General features: G+C 39.3%; 1 protein-coding gene and 1 long non-coding RNA gene across 3 annotated transcripts in view; both read right to left on the bottom strand.

Annotated features, from left to right (window-relative positions):
- The window catches only part of Adk (adenosine kinase), a 500,383-nt gene that overhangs the window by 387,955 nt on the left and 89,683 nt on the right, over positions 1 to 22,745 (bottom strand). The gene's annotated exons all lie outside the window — the stretch shown is intronic.
- LOC134473660 (uncharacterized) overlaps positions 1 to 22,745 on the bottom strand; it is a 62,733-nt gene that overhangs the window by 38,599 nt on the left and 1,389 nt on the right. The window contains exon 2 of the long non-coding RNA XR_010044024.1: positions 1 to 22,745. This exon is cut by the window's left edge and continues 38,599 nt beyond it. This is a non-coding gene — a long non-coding RNA (uncharacterized LOC134473660).

The raw sequence follows: 22,745 nt of genomic DNA, 5'->3' as shown, positions 1-22,745 counted from the left end.
AAACAAAGAAGACAGTAAAAGAGTCTCTAAAACACGAGCAGCTATCTTCACCTTCAACCTGGGGGTGGGAAAAGCTACATTATACCATCTGCCAATTCCCCTTTCCCCTTAGAAGTTTAAACTTTATGGTAAAGCTATCACAGTGAATTTACAAAAAAACAAACTAACAAAAATCCACTATTTTATTGTTGAAAAAAACAGATCAATATTCCAAATTTGCTCATGTTAGTTAAAATAACAAAATAAAAAAGTTTTAGGCCATGTGTGCCTGTAATCCTTGCACTCAGGAGATTGAGGCAGGTGTAGCTCTGTGAGTTCAAGGCCAGCCTTGGTTATTAGTGAGTGAGATATTGACTCCAAAAAAACCTATTTCCAAACCAAAATAATTTACTAACAAGAGGTATTATTTTGTACTGAGCATGAAAAGCATAAATGTCTATTTTTTAAAAAGTACTGGTAACCTGGCTCACAGAAAGCCTGATGTAGCACACCACCCTTAGAGTCACACTCTTGATACCTGTTGGACTAGACAATCTTTAATACCCTCGATCCTCATGAAACCAACCTTAGAAGATCCCCAACCCACACTGGGGGGTGAACTTGGTCTTCACAGTGTGATCTCCATCCCCGCCCTCCCTGCCTCCTTCCCTGCTCTCTCCTTCTCTCTGACGGGGTCTCACTAAATTGCCCAGACTGGGCTTAACTTTGTGATCCTGCTGCCTTTGCCTTCCAGAATGCTAGGGAAGGGTGACCATACACGCTACTAAAATTTTGGTTCAGAAAAAAGAAAGGAAAAGAAAAGAACATATCCTCACTATGGTAGAATGTATCATTATGATTCCAAGACATTCCAGTGAGATTGTCCTTTTAAATCGATTATAAAATGTCATTTCAGAAAAGTATAAGATTACAAAAGACAACAAGAATATGTGACTAAAAACTACAGAACAGGAATTCTCTTTGTTAGTATGGAAATTTCTCCAAGAAAAGTTATTTACGTAATTAATATTACACTGTAATGCTAATAAAAACTCCTCACATAACAAAACTATTGACCTACGTAATAAATTTGTGAAGGTCATCTACTATATGTACCTCGTAGTGCTAAGTGTAGCAAAGAAATAAAACATAAAGAGTTTTATACTCTTCAAGGAGAGCTCTGACACACTGCAAAACTAAAATATTAAGTTTTAAAAAACGAAAATGCAATGAACATGTCCAAATAAAGCATTATAGTAGTTATTCATCTTAAGGGTATGTATAAGGACTATGTTACTATAATATTTACATTCAAGTAAGAAAAACAAGAAAAACTACTAGCTTGACAAGCTGTTTATTCTATTATAAATAACTGAATACTGAGTTCACAGTCACACATTAACTTCTAGAGGACAAATTCAAAGCCAGTATTTAAAAGAAACCTTAATTTCACATGACCTGTTGACACCATGGCTTTAACAAATATTTTTAACAGTGTCTACATGCCTTTATGCTGCAGTCTCTCAGCCAGACACAGACATAGAGCTGTAACATCAGGGGGAAATGCTACAACAAAATCCTAGAAATATTCTTATGGCTCAGCTAAACCTTCAGTGAAAGCATTTCATTAGCTAGCTAAAGCATTAATTTGAAACCTATATCTCCATAAATACTGCTTTTTTCCTAATATATAAATCAATTTACATCTTACTTCTTCAGAAAAATAAGAAATTCAAACCTAATTTTCTCTCCTTTGTTTAGGAAATAAGAACACATAAATAATCAAAATGCTTCCCTTAATTTGGAAGTAACTGTAACTTTGGTAAGGCAGTGATATTCAAAAATGCAAAGAAAACAGGAAACAAATTTTGGTAACAAATGCCTCCTTTATAAATAATTTCAGTTTCGCACATACAGTTATTACCGTGAGTGGGATCTGCACGTACATCAACCTTAAAAAATTTCTTTATTTGGTACTGGGAATCGAACTCAAGACCTTGCACTCACCAGGCAGGTGCCACAACGTTGAGCTATATTCCCAGCCCCTACTTATTTTAGATTAAAAAGGTTCTCTGAAGCCAGGTGTGGTGCAACATGCCTGTAATCCCAGCACTTGGGAGGCAGAGGCACGAAGACCATCATGAGTTCAAGGTCAGCCTGAGGGTACCTAGTGAGTTCAAGGGCAGCCTGGACTACACAGCAAAACGCTGTCTAAAAAATTGAACTGCAAGTAAAGAAGGTTCTCTGCCATATTAACTCTGGCAGTTAGGCTTGGTCATTAAGATAAACATACATCACTGAATAGTTTTACAATATTTGAATGCTTCCTTCCACTGAGGTCATCTACCTTCAAAATATTAGGCCCAAATTCTAGATCTTCCATTTAAAGAGTTCTATTTTTATTTATCCTATTACTACATCAAACAAGAAAAACAGCTCCATCTAGTGGGCATGACCTTAATTTTAAAATAATTTTCAACATTTAGCTCATCAATACCACAAAAAAAAACCCTGCACAACAGTAGAAAATCATTTATAAAGTATTACAAATGAATAATGAAAAGAAGCGTGACTAGCAAGCAAAAATATACTTGAAAAATGAAGTATTTTTTTGTTCCTCAAATTACTGAAAAACTAACCATTACTGTAATGTCTTTAAGACTAAAATTTCTTTAGAAGTTAATCTGTTGTCTAAGCTTTAAAAAACATTTAATATCAATTTTTAAAATGGGAAATTACATTTCATATATATACACAACTCAATGAATTTGTGAACATACGCCTCACAAAAAATAGTGTCTGTCATTTATGTTTAAGGTTGATTTATTTATTCATTTGGGACAGGGTCTCATGCACACAGTTCAGGCTGGCCTTAAGCTCACTTTGTAGCCCAGGTTGGTCTCGAACTCACAATGACCCTCTTGCCTCAGTCTCCAGAGTGCTGAGATTAAAGGCGTGTACCACCACACCTAGCACCAGTTGATTTCCTTTTTAAATGGATTTGTCTAATAAATATGTGTTCTTTATGATTTTGCAGTGTTTCTTTGTTCTTACAGTTCTGAGAACAGATTTAGTCACATGAAATAAATTCATATGCCCTTTACTTTGGGACAGGGTTATGCTACCTTGCTGTACTGGGCAGGCTAAGCTTGAAATTGGGGTTCCGCTGCCTCACTCACCGTCCCAGAGCACTGAGAGTAAGTATAGGCAAGTGCACACAGCCTCCCTGCAAGGCTTAGGAACCAAAACTTTCTGAGCACTAACAGAATTGCTGGATAATAGTCAAAGCACAAATTAGTCCACACTTTTATGAACTAAAATAGACATATAATAATGCCAATGAAAAGGAATACAAGCAAACTGAAAACAACAAATTAATAACTTACTTAGTTTGGTAAATTTCCTATCAGGCTTTAATCTTTGAGTTGAAAAGACAGCACAAACAGGGGGCTGGGGGTTTAGCTCAGCGGCATAAAGTGCCTGCCTTGCAAGCAGGCAGTCGTGAGTTCAATCCCTGGTACCGATAAAAATGAAAAGACAAAAAAAAAAAAAAAATGACAGCACAATCAAAGGACAAAGGCCAAACAACAAGGTAGCAAATTTGCCAGGTGTAGTTTTCATTGGCTAAAATGGTAATTTACACACAAATATAATTAATATAAATATATTCTTCCAATAATAGTTCAACCGCTCATTCTTTTATCCTGTGCTAAGGACTGAATCTACAATGGAAAGAAGAAAATATGTAAAGGAACTTATGTGGAAAGAGAAACAAAGCAAGGAACACAGGGCAAGTTTAAAAAAAAAATACAGGGCCAGGGATTTAGCTCAGTGGTTCATGCACTTGTCTGGTAAGCACAAGGTTGTGAGTTCAATCTCTGGTACCAAAAGTCAAACAAACAAACAAAAACAATGAAAAGTAACAATAAAAAAAAAGTGGAAAAAGTAAAAATAGGAGAGATGCCAACCTCTTCCTGTTAGTCGGTACTATTCATGGGCCACAGGGAGGATAAGAAACCAGCCACTTACTGTGAGTTGGCACCATGTGCTGCCCACAAGGAGGACAACCAGGGGCCAGCCTTTCTTGGTGCACAGGCTGGGAGACAAGAAGAGCCAAGGTCCCCTCTCCTGCCCAGTGACTGGCTGATCTGGAGAAACACAGGCTAACATGATACCTACTGCAGCAAAATACAACTTAATGCTTCTAGTCTTAGTGTTTCATTGACTTTGCAGGCCTAAAGCCAGTAATCTGATCATCTATTTAGAAGATAACAAAATGCACTACAGCATCTATGGGGGAATCTCCTTCTGAAGATGGTAGCTACTGCTCCATATTATCTTGTTTTAAAGTCCTGGATCACTTTCATTGTTTTGTTTGGTTTGGTTTTACTCTGTTTTGTGTTGTTTGATTTTGTTGTATCTGATGGCATGGGCAGCTATTTCAAAAATAACAAGATATATTATGGTAGCTATTTTGGATTTACTATTAACTTGTTTTGAAGTCCTGTATTGTGGATTCACTGTTCTGTTTTACTGGCTCCATTCTGTTCTATTTTGTTTCATTTTCCAATGTCTGATGATGTGGATAGCTATTTTGAAGAGGACAAGAGGCACTGCATTGTTGATTTTCTATTATCTTGTTTTGAAATCCTGTATCACTTACAGTTTTGTTTTGATTGGCTCTATTCTGCTTTATTTTGCTTGGTTTTATTCTCTTTAAAATAAAAAAAAATTAAAAATTAAAAAAAGGAGTAAAATTAGAATAAGCTCTCACTAGCAGAATGAACACACTGGTATAATCATATGATTTATATGACCTGGAGAGAAACCAGAGTATAACAAAAGCATATAATAAAACTACATACAACAGCAGTATTGAAGATACTCTAGGACCTATGCTATTAACAAACATGAAAATCTCTTTGAAAAGAATGGGCAGCTGAAAGTCATGTATAGAATACCATGTAAATAATTTAAGACTTAAAGCCATACATCATGCTATTTAGAGATTTACTCATCTGTAATTAATGACATGGAAACAAAAATAATAATTTAGGTATTGTTTTTTGTGGTTAGTGTAGAAGGAAAACAGGAATGGGGTTTTCATTATATTTTGTGTTTTATTTCTTAAGATTGGTGATGACCGTTGTTTTGTTATGCTCTCTACTTTTTGAAAGAAATAATTCAAAATGGGGAAAAAAGAAGTCTTTGAGAGAGCATTTTTCACTGTCATTTCAGGTGTTCTCTGCTCTGTCCTAGAGAAGGAGCTTGCAGAGAACTCGCTACCAAATAAAGCATATTTAGATCAAGCATGCAACTGTGACAGAAATAGCTTCCTGTCCGTGGAGGAGGCAGGGGAGGAGGAGACCCAGATTCTTTGGTCCGTGCACTGCGCTATTCACCAGCGCGGCCCTGAGCATTTTAGTAACCTCTGTCAGCTTGTTTCTTCGAGCATCAAATAACAAAATTCAATCACAGGTCTCTAAGGTGCCTGTACTAAATTCTACAATCGAAATGTTGGTTTCCACTTTTAATATCTGATACTTTATAAATGTACAAATGTTATATAAAATGTACTACTGGGAAACTCTACATCAAAAGAGGTCACGCTGCTGAGGTAGGCAAAGTCTTCTAAACAACATGCACAGCTAACCTTGTTGAGAACTTTACCAAAAAGTGTAATCATTTGGTTTTTACATTTGATATTGCAATGTATACATGGTGTACAAAAGCACCACCTTGATGTTCTAGTTTTGCTATCTGTGAGTTCTCAACCTTTAGCATGCATGTAACTTCATTTGATATCAACTGTACACTCTCCTCATTCCCAGGGCTGGAAGAGCTGACAATCTGCTCACATTTCTAACAAGTTGCAGGGACCACAGTCTGATAACCTCTCCCCTGTGGTTTTTCCTTCTTGACAGCTGGGAAACCAACCTGGGATCTTAGCAGTGAGCTGTATTCCCAGCCCTTCTCATTGAGACAGGCTCTCATTAAGTCACTACGTTGCCCAGCCTGGGCCTGAACTCGTGCTAGGGTTACAGATGTGCATCCCCTGCCCAGCTCCCCTGTGCTTTATTTAGAACTAGTCAAGACTTACTCCTTGGACAAAATTCTAGATAAGATCTTGGAGTCCTTTTCAACTAGAACTCATCCTTGGGCCTTGTCCCAAAAGAATGTTGCCAAGGTAGCCTAGAGAGATCCTCTCTCTGGTCCCCACCCCTCCTAGGGGACACTGAACACACTGGCAGGGCCAAATTTCAGGGGCAAGAAGCCCACCAAGTCAGTTTGGCCAAATCCTCACCCTCTTAATAATTTTCTACTTTCACTCTGCTCCTTGACTGTAATTCCCCATTTCTCCTTGCTATACTTGGACCTGAAACATTTTTAATGAAAAAATGAGAAACAAAATTTCATAACCAAATAATAAGGGAATAATAATAGTTATTACACTGTGCATCACTGTGTCTTCAAAGTAGTTACAAAAAGCATAGGATACAGACTAGAAAAACTGTTACAAGAAAGAAATAATACTAAACTTTCTTTTCAAGGAATTAAGATAAACTAGTATATACATTAAATAAATTAGCATATATTGAAATATTTTTAAAACAATAGAATATACAATTTGGGGAAGTATCTGAATTTCTCCTTATTTCCCATTTTGCTCTTTATTTGTGTGAGCATATGCATATACACAGTTTCTCATATAAGGGAAACCATGTAATATCTCAGCTCGTGTATCTGACTTATTTCATATTACATTCCCAAGTTGCATCCACTTACTTACAAAAACTTTTTTTCTTTTGTCTTTTGAGACTGGGTCTCCATGCATAGTTCAGACAGATCTTGAACTCACCATGTAACCCAGGCTGGCTTCAAACTTGTAGTGATCTTCCTGCCTCAGCCTCCCAAGCACTGAGATGACAGGTGTGTGCCACCATGCCCAGTAAATCTATCTCTGAGTCCAGTTCTGTGCTTAGTTCTCTTTTCCCTTACTGAAATAATTCCAGAAATCTGCTTTTATCACTCCAACCAATGTCCAGCATTGCTTTCTCTGACATCACCCACCAATTACAACAAATAAGGGGAAGGAATAAGAATAACAGGTGTTTGGAATAAAGGAACGGGGTGTCAGTAATAGCTCAGTGGTACAGCCTAGCATGCGTGAACCCTTGGGTGCAATTCAATTTCTAAAACTGCTGAAATAAATAAGATAAAGGGAATAAAATTGTGCTCTAGAAATACCCTGATTACTTTTTATGGGATGAAAGACATATCAAAAGCTCTTTTTTTTTTTCTTTTGTACCAGAAACCAAACTTAGGACCTTGCACTTGCCAGACAGGCACTGTGCCACTGAGCTATATCCCTGGCCCAAAAGCTTTTTAATCAAACATTAAATGGAACATTCAAAGCAAAAAAATAAGGATCATTTCAAGTTGTCCAAAGAATGCATCAGTACATACACAAGGGAAATAAATAAAAATATTATCATTTGGACTATGGTTTAAAAACTAGTATCATTGGGGCTGGGGATTTAGCTCAGCAGCATAAGCGCCTGCCTTGCGAGCAGGCAGTCATGAGTTCGATCCCTGGTACCGATAAAAAGGAAAAAGACAAAAAAAACAAAAAAACAAAAAACAAAACTAGTATCAGTGTCCTAAAATTATATCAGATGGTGACAAAAAAATCATTTTCTTAAAATTCAATGGCAATTCCACTAATACTTATTCTATAACCCAGAGGCATAGAATTCAGTTTAATAACATTTACTAAGCAGACCTAGGAAGCATAGATAGCAGAACTGGATATAAAATAGGAGCCTCAAAAAGCTCACCCTAGGGCTGGGGGTTTAGCTCAGCAGCATAAGCACCTGCCTTGCAAGCAGGCGGTCGTGAATTCGATCCCCGGTACCAATAAAAATGAAAAAAAAAAAAAAAAGCTCACCCTAATACGGGAAAAACACAGATGAATTATGGCACAATACAAGTAAACTTGTAAGAGTTGAAGAGGAAATTTTCTAGAGAGCAGCTAGAAATTGAAGTTATCAAGCAGACGATCTTTGTTTCCTAGCTCTTATTTTGCTCTTTATTTATGCTTTGAGTTTCTCATATAAGAGACACCATGCCCTACTTAAGCTTGTGCGTGTGATTTATGTCACTTAACATTATCCCAAGGTGCATCCATTTTCCTACAAGTAATGCAAGTTTACCCTTCTTTATAGCAGTATTGTAGTCTATTACATGTAAATATAACACTTTATCTGTTTATCTGCTGCTGAACATACAGGCCACTTCCAAGATTTCCCATTAGGAATTGTGCTCCTATCAGCATTTTGGAAAGGTGGACAATCAGCAGGTTAGACTGAAAAGTACAGTGACCATTAAAAGAATAAGCACTATGAATAAAAGACAGGCTAAGCCTAGAGGGAGGAAGATCCTTCAAGGAACCACTATTAGCATTACAGGAAAAAGTATGAACAAGTGAAGAATGGTTACAGTTGGAGATATTTAAGCATGACATTTATTCATTAAAAATGTACTGAGCTCCTAGAATACACTCAGCACACAGTCAAGCTCTTGGATGCAAAAATAAAAGCCTCTTTATCTTTGGCTAGCTCCCAGCCTAGAGGAGGTAAAAGTAAACAGAATTACAAAGTAATCTAATGATTACTCTAACATAAACTCTGAGCATAACCCAGATTTGGGAGGTCAAAGAAGCTTTCCAGGAAAAGATTTGAATTCTGAAAAGGAATTGGAGATGGTGAGAATAGCAAATCCTGGGAGGAGGAGGAGGATTTAGTGGGCTGTGGACATTCGGGCAGGAGGGACGCGGCCAGGAGGCTGCAAAGAGATGCCACAACCCGGGTCTGAGAAGCAGGTGGTGGAGTCCTGTGGGCGTCATCATGCAATCAAAGCTTCTACACTTGCAAGATACAGGATCAGATTTTCAGTTTAGGAAAACAGGTCAAATATAACTAATGCACGTGGGAACTAATTCACATCCATCACTTCAACCGAAGCCAAGGGGAAGGATCCCAGAGTGCTCACGGCTCCGCACTGACACAAGCATTATGATCCTCAACTAGGAAGCAGTGGAAGGTGCTATTCAAAGAAGTAAACTCTACCACCAGTTCAAAGTGGAGGGAGAACACTCAGTCATCACAAGATTTCTCATACATCAACTGGCTGTGGCAGAGGGCTTAGAACATTACACACTAGGACTTTCAAAAAAATTATTGTAAAAAAAAATTGTTGTAAGTGGACAAGGAGGGATACAGTTGTGTGGGGTGTGCTTCCTTACCAAGCCTGAAGCCCTGGATTAGATACTTGGTATTGAAAAAAATTTAATTTTTTGCTTTTGAGGGTTTAATCTGGATAATAATGTGTCAACGTTGTTTCATCAATTTTAACAAACATATTTCTCAGGTGATAAAATTTTGGTGTGGGGATGGCGTGGAGGTAGCAGAATCAAACTCAAGACATTGTGCTTGCCAGATCAGGTGGTAAAGGTTAATGCGGAAGCCAACGCATGTGTGGAAGCTAGAGATTTGTGGAAAATCTCCATACCTCTGCTCAATTTTTTTCAATTTTTTTTTTTCTTTTTCTCTTTTTATCGGTACTGGGGATAGAACTCATGACCACCTGCTTGCAAGGCAGGTGCTTATGCCGCTGAGCTAAATCCTCAGCCACCTCTCTGCTCAATTTTACTACAAACCAAAACTGCTCTCAAAAATAAGTGTTTTTTTTAACTTTAAATAAAATTCCAATACACTGACATTACACCTTATCCTAAGTCGTTCCAGCAATTAATTAATGGTTTTATTTACTCTGCCTCATAAATGTGGAGAATTAAAGGACAATTATTAGTAACACTGTTAATACAAATAATACCAATTCAAAATACTCTTACTGATATATTCTGTTCTGCAATATCAATAAAAAATATTCCAAATAGAAAAAATTTACATAACAAGCCTGTACTTCCACATAAGTTTCTCAAACAACAAAACCTGAATTAGCAATAAAAAGAAGTGCTTCATATCATACAATGCACATTTTTCAAAATAACTGACACTGGGTTTAAAAAGTTAAATTATAGTCAGCAAAGTGGGGCACACCTGTAACCCTAGTATTCTGGGAAGCTGAGGCAGTGGAACCATAAACTCAAGTCCAGCCTGGGCAACTTGATGCCTTAGTGAAACCTGGTCTCAATATTAAAACTAAAAAAGGGATGGGGATGTAGCTCAGTGAGAAGACTCTGGGTTCAATACCAGGTATCACAAAAGAAAGCAAAAAAGAAGGAAACTGGTAAATGCTACAATATGAATGAATTCTGAAAGCTAAGTAAAATAGGATATTTACAAAAAGACAAATATTGTTTAATTCCATTTGTATGGTCCTCGAGTCCATCCTGTAATTATTTCCCCTCTTCCAGAATGTATAACTGAGATTAAAAGTAATTAAAATCATAGGGACAAAAAAGAGAATGATGGTCGTCAGGGCTGGAGTTACTGTGGGTGCCAAGTTACAGCTCTGTAAGATGAAGACTTCGTATGACATAAGATAGTGATGGTTCCAAAACAGTGTGAAAGTATTTAGGAATGGCTATCAGGGCTGGAAGGACAGCTCAAGGGCAGCAAGTACAGCCTTGCCTAGCACGCATGAGACTCTGGGTTTGACCCCCAGTACTGCAAAATAATAATGTTAATTTTTTTTTAAAGGCTAGTATAGTAAATTCTATGTTACATTTCATCTAACAAACTGGAGGAAAAAATAGTGGAAGTGTTATTAACATGACAATCCATCATTTAACCCTGACAATAATTCTATGAGCTTAATGCTATCATTTTCATAATTTAGACAAAAAAACACTTAAAGAAGTAACTGGTCACACAACTGGAACCGGTTCCGCCAGGCACACTTGTGGATGCCTATTGTTGGCTGCTTCCAACTGAGGCAGAAGATCCCAAATGAGGCAGGTTACTTAAGCTTAGGCACCTGAGGCCAGCTGGAGCAACACATCAAGAGCTTTCCTCTTTAAAAAAAAAAACAGTTGGGATGCAGGTGGTCTTAATTCTGACCTACCTGATGATTTTTATACCTAACCCAAAGAGGGCAGAGGAGAATGCAGCAGAGAAAGTTACCAGAATGAATTTCTGTGTTTTAAAACATGTAGCAGTTTAGTAAAGCAGGTTGAAGGAAGTCTCATGGTTTTCTTTTTAAAATATTTTAACTATGTAAAAATACTTTCCATCGCAAATGGTCAAGTGCTTCCTAAAGTATTGCATTACTTGTGATACTTGACAATATTTTTAATTTCTTATTTTGAAATAATTTCAAACATATAAAATAATATCAAGAATCAAATAACTCGGGTCATGGGTTTAGCTCAGCAGCATAAGCACTTGCCTGGAAAGCATGAGGTCATGAGTTTGATTCCTGGTACCAAAAAAAATTTTTTTTAATCAAATAATTCATATATCATTCAACTGTATCTACTATTAACATCATACCACAATTTGATTTCTTTTATTATTGCAATTCATTATTACTCACTGTCACTGCAAACCATGAGTATATTACAAACATCTTTTACTCCCCAAAATGTGGGTGTTCTATTTCCTAAAAACAAGACCACTGTCTTTTCTTACAGCAGCTCGCACCTTATTAATTCGGGAGTTTTTCCCTGCATGCAAGTATAAAACCTATGCAGACCACAAGCTCTGATCCTGAATATACTGCCAGCCATAATACAGTGTACTTAACAGTTAATACAGCACTAATAGTTCACATTCAATTATGCCAACTGTCCCAATGGCACCCTTTAAAGTATCCCTTTCCCCCTCAGAGTCCATTACAGACAGAATCATGCATTACAATTAGTTACATTTTTCAGAAGACTCAGCTTTTCCTTGTCTTTCCTGTGACTCTTTGCTCAGAAGTATCATATATAGAGTGGCTAAGACCACAGGTGTGACGGTTAATTCACAGTGTCAATTTTTTTTTTAAATTGGGACCGGGACTCATGACCCCAGCTTGCAAGGCAGGCGCTAATGCCACTGAGCTAAATCCCCTGCCCCTACAGTGTCAATTTGACTAATTGGATTAGAATAGTTCTGGGTGAGCGGCACCAACTAACAGGTCTGTATCGGGGGCTGGGGATTTAGCTCAGTGGCATAAGCACCTGCCTTGCAAGCAGGCAGTCGTGAGTTCGATCCCCGGTACCGATAAAAAGGAAAAAGACAAAAAAAAAAAAAAAAAAAATGCTGCTAACAGGTCTGTATCCTGAATGGGATAAAAGGGAAACCAGGAAGGCTCACTTCTGTTCCTGCTGCAGAGCTCAGGTCTTCACCTCAGATGTCTCCCTGCTCCCCTTCAGCCCCTGACATGGACTCACCCGGGACATGGCAGTAAGCTCGCAGCTTTGGACCTGCGACTGGATCCTTCGGGTCCCTGGTGCACAGACTAGACCTCTGCACTCTTCCACGGCTGACTCTGTGGGCAGCCACTGTAGGCCGGCCTTGTATTTATGTATCTCACATTAAATCTGCTTCTCTGAGCACTGACAAAGTTTTTGCTACCAAGACTGGCTCTAGAGAAAACAGAACTGTAAAGATAGAATTCTTAATGGTGTTAGTGGTTCCTGAAGTTTGCTCTCTAATTTGGTGAGACACCATGGTCTCTCCTTGTGACACAGCAGGGAATACTGATAGCCTTGGTGTGAACTGTCTGAAGCAATATGCAATGTAGGTATACATTTGATTATCCTAATTTACCACTTATGAGGAATTAGCCACTCTATATATTATACTTCTGAGCATTTCTGGCAGAGTGGGCAATATGATGCTGGCTAGTAGCTCTTAGCATCTCTGGACGAACTCGAGCTCAAAACGCACAGTAAAAGTCTTAACTGTGAAAGCAAATTCATAAAGGAAAATAAGAAACTCAAAGACTCAATTTCTCAGCTTCAGACCCAAAAGGATTTTTTTTTTTGAGTTAGAGTCTCACTGTGCAGTTCAGGCTGACCTTGAACTCATAATGTAGCCCAGACTGGCCTTAACTTGGCAATGGGGCTCCCTGCCTCAGCCTCCTGGGTACTGGAATTACAGGTATGCACTAGCATCTAAAAGTTAATGAATATGTTATGAAAGACCCTTTAGTCCCAGAGCCTACTGCAAAAATCCAGACACAAGCCCTCATAATATGCTTGGCTGAAATACAGTGTAAGTTTAATGCTCAGCCTTGAAAGGTATTTTAAGTAAGGGGAGAACATTGATTGGAAAAGAATGGCATCCCATAAATCGGGAGGGAGATGTCTGAGGACATCCTGATGAAGCTGAGGAGGCTGAGCTTGTAGAAGCTCATGAGATTACAGTATTTTGCCAGATGAAGAGATGTCCCCACCCACAGTGTCAGGCGTCCTGGCCCCTGAGGTACTGGCCTCTCCTATACCTGAGGAAATTAACCCAGTGTTGACCAAGCATGATAATACTGACACCCCTCAAGATCAACACACATTTTTGCCTCTAGGCCTAAAGCCAGGCTCAAATCACAGAAGGTCCTAAGGGTAAGGTCAGGAGATCTGCTGTTCCCAGAATGAGTTTCTGAGTTTGTCCAATAAGTAGAGATGTTGAATTTAATGTGGCAGTTCGTGGAGTGAACAAAGGTGTTAACAGTTTATTTGGCTGGTTGACAGAAGAATGGATCAAAAGGTGGTCCACTGTGAATGAGTTAGAGGTACCTAAAATTCTTTGGTTTACTGTTGATGAGGGGATTCAAAGGCTAAGGCAAATGGGAATACTGGAGTGGATCTGTCATGTTAAACCTGGCCTGCCCCACTGGGATAATCCAGAAAATGTACTCTTCACTAACACCTTGCAAAACAGGTTCGTGAGTGGAGCTCTGGCATCCCCGAAGATCCCTGTGGCTGCTCTTCTCTCCATGCCAGGCCTTACAGTGGGGACCACAGTTAACTCAGTTGGAAACTTAAGGGCAATGGGCATGGCTGGATCCTGAGTGGCACAGGTCAAGGGGCAGCACTTAGCTGCCAAAGGCAAAGTGCTTGCACTTACCAAAATGGACAGCAAAAGCAGAATAGTGATCAGAATTGGTCTATGGCAGTGGCCAATCAGCCACAGTATTCCCAAAGGTGAAACAGACACAAGGCCTACTGAATTTTTACTAGATTTATATAATCTTAAAAAAAAAAAAATTAAGGGCAAATGAACAGAAACCTACTTCAAATCACAGTAACAGAATCACAACCTCTCAGCTAATTCCCAGAGTTGAGCTTGTTTATAGACCTAGAACCCTTTGAATGAAGGAGAAGCAAGGTCCCCTTGATGGGGTACCTTTGTGCACTACCAAAAATCTATACAATCTTTCTCCTATCCTTCCCCAAAGGGACCTAAAGGCCTTTTACCTGGGAACTACATTTGAGGAAGGGAAATTATCAGACATTCCTAGGGCTACTGGACACTGGCTCTGAACTATCACTGATTCCAGGGGATCTAAAACCTCACTGTGGCCTTCCGGTGAGGGAAGGGGCCTGTGAAGCCAGGTGATCAACATAGTTTTGGCAAAGGTCAGATTCACAGTGGGTCCAAGAGCTCCTCAAACCCATTTTGTAGTCATTTCCCCTCTTCCAGGATATATAACTAAGACAGGTAAACTCGGTACTCAGAATCTTCATGTTGGTTCCTTAACCTGTACTGTGAGACTGATTATAGTTGGAATGGTCAAACGGAAGCCATTACAGTTCCCTTTATTGGGTAAAATAGTAAACAGAAAGCATTACTGTATCCCCGGAGGCACTGGCACTATCAAGGGGTGGTGGTTTCCACATCTCCATTTAATTCTCCCAATCTGCCTGTCCAGACAGGTCTTGGCGAGTGACGCGAGATCACCATAAAGTGAGCCCAGTGGTAACTCGGATTGCAGCTGCTGTACCAGATGTGTTTTCCTTGCTTGAGCACATTAACTCATCTCCTGGTACTTGGTATGCAGCTAAAAGAAGACAAATGCCACTTTTACCGTATCTATCCAGTAAGTCCGCTGAAGACTGTTTGCTTTTAGCTGATAAAGCCAGCAGTATTGTCTTACTTCAGGTTTATATGAACTCTTCAGACCTGTATCACAATTTAGTTCGAAGGCATCTTGATCACCTTTATCTCCCTAGTCCCTTACACTGATGATAAGTAAGCCAGAGGGAGCAGGAGGGAAGCATTTCTTAATAAAGTATTTGTGAACCAGAAGATGGGAAACAAACCCAAATGAAACTCAAGGTCCTTCTATCTCAGTGACATTTCTAGTGGTGTGGGGCACATAAGGCTATCCCTTCTAAGGTAAAAGATGTTTCACCTGGCTCCCCCTATGGCCAAAATAGGCATAACACTAATGGGCCTATTTTGGATTTTGGAAGCAACACTTTCCTCACTTAGGTGTTTCACTCAAGACTATTTGCAGAAGGAATCAGAAAACTGTGAGTTTTGAGTGGACCCTAGAACAAGAGAAGGCTCTGAAACAGGAGCAGGCTGCTCTTCCACTGGGGCCAAATGATCCAGCAGATCCAACAGAACCTGAAGTGTCAGGGGCAGAGAGCGCTGCTGTTTGGAGTCTCTGGCAGGCCCCCATATGTGAACTACAGTAGAGATATTGGGATTTTGGAGTAAGGCTCTGCTGTCATCTGCAGACAACTTCTTTCCCTTTGAAAAATTGCGTCTGGCCTGCTCTTGGCCTTTAATGGAAACTGAACGCTTGACCATGGGATACCAGGTTACCACGTAACCTGAGTTGCCCAGAAGCTGGGTATTATCTGATAAACTGAGTTAGAAAATTGGATGTGCACTGCAACAGTTCATAATTAAATGGAACCAGTATATAGGTGATCGATTCAGAGAAGTCCAGAGGATAGAAAGTTATATGAAGAAACTGTTCAGATGCCCAAAGCTCCTACTCCTGCTATACACTGCCTTCTGTCTTCCAGAGTGAACCTATGGCCTTGGCGGGATAGCAGGGGTGTGTGTGTGGGCAGCGCATGATCGGATGTCAGAGATTTCTCCCAGAGACTAGTAGAAGCAGACAGGATTTTACTCTTAATGACTGTGAGGAGGTAACTGATTTAAAAAATTAAAGCCAGGAGTGATGCCACAGTCCTATAATCCAAGGGCTCAAGAGGGTAAGGTAGGAGGACTGCTGTGAGTTGGAGGCCAGCCTGCATGATGAAACCAAAATCCAAAACATTAATTAATATTAATTACTTCCAGGCATGATGGCACACACCTGAAATTCTAGAACTCAGGAGGCTGAGGGAAGAGTTCAAGGCCAGTTTAAACTACACAGAAAAACTCTGTCTCAAAAACAAAAGGGCCAGGCATGGCAGTGAGCATCTGTAATCCTAGTACTCTGGAAGCTGAAGCAGGAGGATCATCATGAATTCGAGGCAAGCCTTCAATACATAAATAAATTCAAGGGCAGCCTACACTATTTAGTGAGACTTGTCGCAAAAAAAAAAAAAAAAAAAAAAAAAACCTAAATAAATAAATATAAAAATTGTAAAAACCCCCTAGAAAAATATGTATATATTGTTATATACTGTTTTACAGCTTTTATTGAATATGAAAACAATATCACCATTTCAAGGATATCCCACATGCTCTACAGATAACAAGAGAGCCAGGCATGGAGACATATGCCTATAATCCTGACAACTCAAAAAACGCTGAGGCTAATCACAGCAAGTGAGACCATTTCAAAAAATAAAAAGGGGCCAGGCATGGTGGTATAGCCTTGTAATCCTAGCACTGACTCAGAAGGATCACTATGGGTTTGAGGGCAGCCTGAACAACACAGTGAAAATCCTGTCTCAAAAAACAGCAACAAAAAAATAAAAGAGGGTAGGGACATAGCTCAGTGGTAGAGCACTGAAATAGTCCATGCACACGGCCCTAAGTTCAATCTTCAGTGCCAAAACAATAATAATAGATGGACTTGTTATGTAAGTACCGAATGTTAACCGCTTGCGCCACTCGAGCTCCAGGATTTGTTATATTAATAAGCATTTATTCCTTTAAACAACTGTCCAATATCAAATTCATAAGTATAAGTATCCTTGATTTCTTTGCATTACCGCACTGTACAAGCTGTATTCCAACAGACTAATAAAGATGCACTGTAGTAACAAAGAGCTCAAAGATAAGTATCCTACAAAACTGCCTGAAAACCCACTCATGGGCTGGGAATGTGGCTCGTTAGTGGAGCACTTGCCTAGCAAGCTTGAGGGCCTGGGTTTCATGGCTCATACTGCAAGCAATCAGCCATTACCTGTGTGATCCTGACAGTGTCCTTCAAATCACATAAAGAGAAAACAGCTAAAGTGGGATATGCAGGGAGCATGTGTGGCCCTTAGCTCTTTCCCAGCCTCCTTGTTCTGTGTTACTCCCTAGCTCTGTGGCTGACACAAGTTTGCTCCTGTTGCTAAATTCCACACTGGATGTCCTCTTGGAGCTTACATTATAGCAAGAAAAACTTCTTAAAAGAGTTAATTATTCAGTTTATTATTTAATACATAATGGGTTAAGGAAAGTAATGGTGAAAGAAGCAGTCACACTTCTACACAGGGAAAGGGTAGCAGAATTTGATAATAAAGGATGTTCCTACTCTGGGGAAAACGAAACTTTTTGACTCTGATCGCCCCTGCTGACAACCCTCCTCCTCCTCTTCCTGTACCAGCTGCACCCTAACCTGATTAGCAAACAGCTTCACAGTATCCTGTCCTCTCCCAAACTCCTCTGGGCCCCTGGCGTAATAAAGGTTGGTGCCTCCAATTCTCTGAGTGCCACTCCGTTTCTCAGCTTCCAGTATACCTAAAAATGCTGCAGAACTACAAGAGCGTAAGTTCACAGAAACTACACAGTTGAAACTTTTTTTTTTTTTTGGTGTGGTGCTGGAGATGACATTCAAAGGCTTTACGGTAAGCTCACTAGCTCTTTTTTAAGACAAGATCTTGCTAAGGAGCTGGGCTTGAAGTGTGACCCTCTTGCTTCAGTTTCCCAGTGTACTGGCATTACCAGGATGCACTACCACACATGGCTTCTTCTATTTTCTTTTTTGGACCCTACCAAGATATTTCTCTTTGTGCTTTCTACTATCAGGAAATTTTGTTTTTTCCTTCTCCATGAGACAAAATAATAGTTAGTTAGTATTTTTCCACCCAACTCAATAGTGAAACATGCTGAAAAATATCAAAAGAATAATTTCAAATATGATATATAAGATCCACTTCAACTTCAAAATGTTTTTTTCCTCCCAAATCTTCTGATATGCTTTTGTCCTACTTCTTCTCATCTAAGACAAAAAAGACTTAAACATTTAGAAATCACATGGAGCCAGATATGGTGTTGCATGAGGGTAGTCCCAGCACTAGGAAGGCTGAGGCAGGAGGATTGCTGTGTGTGGTCAGCGTAGATTATAAAACGAGTTCAAGGCCAGGCCACACTGCTTAGTGAAATCCTGTCTCAGAAAGCCGGGGCAAGGAGGGTGGGGAAACACACATAGAAATCACACAGAGGACATTTTCATTCTGTATTTGCTACTAAAACCTGGAATAGGGTTGAGGATGTAGCTCAGTGGCACAGCACCTGCCTGGCAAGCACAAGGCCCTGAATTCGATTCCTGGTATAAAAAAAAAAAGCACTAAAATATACAAAGTAAGGTACATTTATTATTTTTCCCAGTGTTAGGGAACGAACTTAGGGCCTTTACATTAAGCTACATTCCAGGTTTTTAAAAAATTTGAGCCAGGGTCTCACTAAGTTGCCCAGGTGAGACTCAAACTGGTAATCTTCCTGCCTCAGCCTCTCAGGTGCTGTGATCATAGCACATGCAACCACACCAAAAATAAGATACTTTTATAAAGATAACATTTATACTATAAAAAATCAATGTGGGAGTGATTAGAATATAAAATAAAATTTTACAAGAAAATTTTATAATGAAGATAATATTTCAATGGCTTTGCCAAATTACTGAAAAACTGAGCTGCAATCTTAGTGATGTTCCACAGAGGGAGCTAACATCACAAAGAATAAAGTCATTATATGTGAATTTCGGGGAAAGACCTGGTGTGTTAGAATACTGGATTTCTGTCCAGCACCGCTGAGCTCAGGTTATCCTGCAAGGCTTTACCTTAATGATTTGTCAGCCAATCATCTGGGTCAACAACTCAAATCACAGCAGTATGCTATGCGGTTGCACCTCAGTTTCAAAAAGGTGAATCATAAAAATTCATTTATTCCTTTCATACTGGTAAAAGATTTTGTTCACTTTTCATCCTTTTTGATGAAATCAGCCCTTAATCCTCTAGAGAATGGAACTGGCCCACATAACACAGCTTCGGTAAGAAAGTGACGTGGGCAAAGTTCCTGTTAGACGACAGGCAGTCAGGACACCTTCAGCTATTTTAATGTGACAATCTGAGTGCAGACTGGTCTCAAGGCAGCTTCACTGGCAGATTTATAGCTCTGACTATCATGACAATCTGAGCTTTCAAGTTTTCTGATTACTGATCACATATTTCCTGACCTCTTTTTTGTGTCTTTGTGAAGACTCACTCCCATCTTGGCGAGGCTGCTGTTGATCACGATGGTCAACGACTACTATGTTCCATTTCCCCAGAAAGGCAGGGGTGGGAAAGAGGTTACTCAAGTTTGCTCATTCTAGTTAACACACTACTGTGAAATCCAAGTTATAAATAAGAGTAAAATTCTCATGCAAATTTCATTTTCTATGGCTGGTACTGGTATGGAAGAAGTTTGATGGATTTAATATATTCTCCGTAGAGACAATTCAGTCATACATAAGGCATGTAATAATTTTGTCACATGCCATAATCTTGGTGTATCAGGAACCAATGTCATTATGAGTATTAATAAATAAACAATCTATGGAGCCTGGTGTGGTGGTGCATGCCTGTAATCCCAGTGCTTGGGAGGTAGGAGGATCAAAATATAAAACCAACCTCTGCTACAAAGCAAGATCCTATCTCAAAAACCAAAAACCAAAAACCAAAACCAAAGCAAAAAACCTAAAAAAAAAAAAGAAATTTATCATAAATATTAAAACTGGTTCAACTGTGGGACAAACTAGGCAAGTTCAAAGGTCCACCAAGGACCAGAGATGAGTCCCTAATGAGCGTGAGAATGTCAGGCTGCTGCAGTGAAATCTGTGCAGGGGGCTGGTCGGCAGCTGACAGTGTGCAGCTGCTACCAAAGTTTCCAGTGGAGACCTGGTGACCGCTTGGCATGGTGGTCGGGAAGGTGAAGGGGGACAGGAGTGACTGAAGACAGGCGGGAATTCTGCCCATACTTTGTGTCCACTCCCCACCAGGAATCAGCGACAACCTTTGGAGTAGAGCTTCAGCTCTACTTATTCCACAAACCACATACAAACTTCTGCTGTGATTAAATTTAATCTGACAGCGCCAAGGAGAAGAGGAAATTCTGGGAAGTGTAGGTCTGGCTGACACAGTTTAAAACCTTAACTAGAAAGGAAAAAAAGGTGTGTGTCACCATGCCTAGGTCTAGTTAAGATTTTTTTTTTTTTTCATTTGCTCAGTAAGTTCTCCTACTCTTAACCTCTGTTGGTCCTTCGAATTCATTCTTCAACTTCGGACAACACAAACGCAGTGCACTGGGTATCTAGTAGGGTGGGAGTTACAGTATTTCCCTTTATCGTCTTAGAGGGCCCACTAAGGTCTTTTGAAGGAGCTACCTGTGATAGTACACGTCAAGCCAGCATGAGATCACTGGTCAAATGACAGTTTCTTTTGATGTGATCTGTATGTTATATATGTGTCACGACACTTAGACAAGCAAGGAGCAGTCCAGACAATGTCACATGCTTCCTCTATGACATCCTATTAAAAGATAACAAATCAGGTGAGAGCTTCTTTATGTATAGATGGAGATGACTGACTAAAAAGGTTACCCTATACTCAGACTTTTAAATGTGTTTCAAAGATAGTATCATGATTGTCACGCTGAAACACTGTGTGTGGCTCTTGATCTCAAATTTTCTCAGTAAAACTATGTAATTGTTGCCTGTTAACATTCTGCAGGGATTCTATCACTAAAACAACCATAAGCCGGGTATGGTGGTGCACACCTGTAATATCAACACTCAGAAGGCTGAGGCAGGAGGATCGTTTTAAGTTTGAGGCTACCCCAAAATTCATAGTGAAACCCTGTCTCAAAAACACAGGGGAAAAAATTTTTGGTAAGAAGTAACAACCTCTGGGTATACTTTTATATCAAAGTGCTTGATATTCGGAGATTATAATAATTAAACTGCTCCCTCTGTAATATCCTACTCAGCTCAAAGCAGCTGGATGGAAACTATCCCCCTTCTCCCCTAACTGCAGTTAGGGATAGCTCTTTAGAGAACGGAACATTACAGACAGCTAAATTACATAGAAATCTTATGGGCAGTCAGACAGGGCTGGACCCTCTAAGAAGTCAGTTGCCCAAAATGAGACCACATCAAAACTGTGACTGTGGTGCATCTGAAGAAGATTAAAATCACAATGGCCCAATTTACAGACTTCCCTAAGGGGGAAACAGAAGCTTGAGATTATTGGTACCACTTTTGAGATTCTCATTAGGGTGGGCCATCCTCTCCCACCCAGTAGACAACTAAAACTGGGATTACAGGTTAATGATGTCTTTCATATACTCTTATTAATATTACCTAAGCAACTATATTTATAATCTTATTAATCATAATTTTGTCCCATATTGTACCTACTTCATGACTGCTCTATGATAAAGCATCCTTTGAGAGATGGGCTCATTGGCAACCCACTGAAGATTCCTCCTATCTCTCAGGAGCTAGTCCTATTTCTCATTTCTTTTTTCTATTTCTTTTCTCCAATAAATCTTAAAAAAAAATCTACAGAGGACAAATTAACCTGTTCACAGAGGAAAGTATTAATCCTGCTGCTTGCATCAATCATATCACAGCTTTTCTACTTTTCCTAAACCAAATCAACACGTGGGGTCTTCAACATGTAGAGTAACGAAAAGCAAACTTGAGCAAAGCCATTCAGTTTGGAGAAACAAATGTCACTGCTGAGCAATTTTTCCCTCTTTCCTGTCTTCTCCAAAGAATTAGCAAGCACATATGTGAGAGGTATCACCACGTGTGCACGCAGTCTGAATCACCAGATTTCAGGAACTGAGAATGTTTCCAGTGAAAACAGTTACTGCACAAAATGCAATAACGAGAAAATTAGTGCCATCACTGTGTTGTCATTGTGAGCCAATAGGAAAGTCCCAAATATTTTTTACAATATCATGTTGTATAAGACTGTTTTGAACAAATTCAAGCAACAATAATGTTTCATGAAGCATATAGTCATTAACTGGATAATGAAATTATGTATCTGTATCTCCCCCACCCTGCAGCTATACAGTGAGACCCTATCTCAAAATTAAAGACAATGAGTCATTTGCTGTAACTTTTATTTTTTAATTTAAGTATTCACCATGTATTTCAATCACACTGAGTATATGGTGTCTGATGATCAAATCAGGGTAATTAGCATTTCCATCTTCTCAAACATTTCCTTGTGTGATTTTGGCTATTTTAATTACAAAGACACAAATCGGAGCAGCTTTCAAGAAGAGCTGCTGTTGAGTATTTTAATTAATATTTTGCTCTTACAGTACCATATTCATCTGAGCTTTCTTCAGTGCAGAGGTCAAAAA

Source organism: Cavia porcellus, unplaced genomic scaffold (assembly GCF_034190915.1).
Source record: "Cavia porcellus strain 051 isolate PalLab524CR breed Dunkin Hartley unplaced genomic scaffold, mCavPor4.1 scaffold_28, whole genome shotgun sequence".
Classification (NCBI taxonomy): Eukaryota; Metazoa; Chordata; class Mammalia; order Rodentia; family Caviidae; genus Cavia; species Cavia porcellus.
This window is presented reverse-complemented; position numbering and strand designations above follow the sequence as displayed.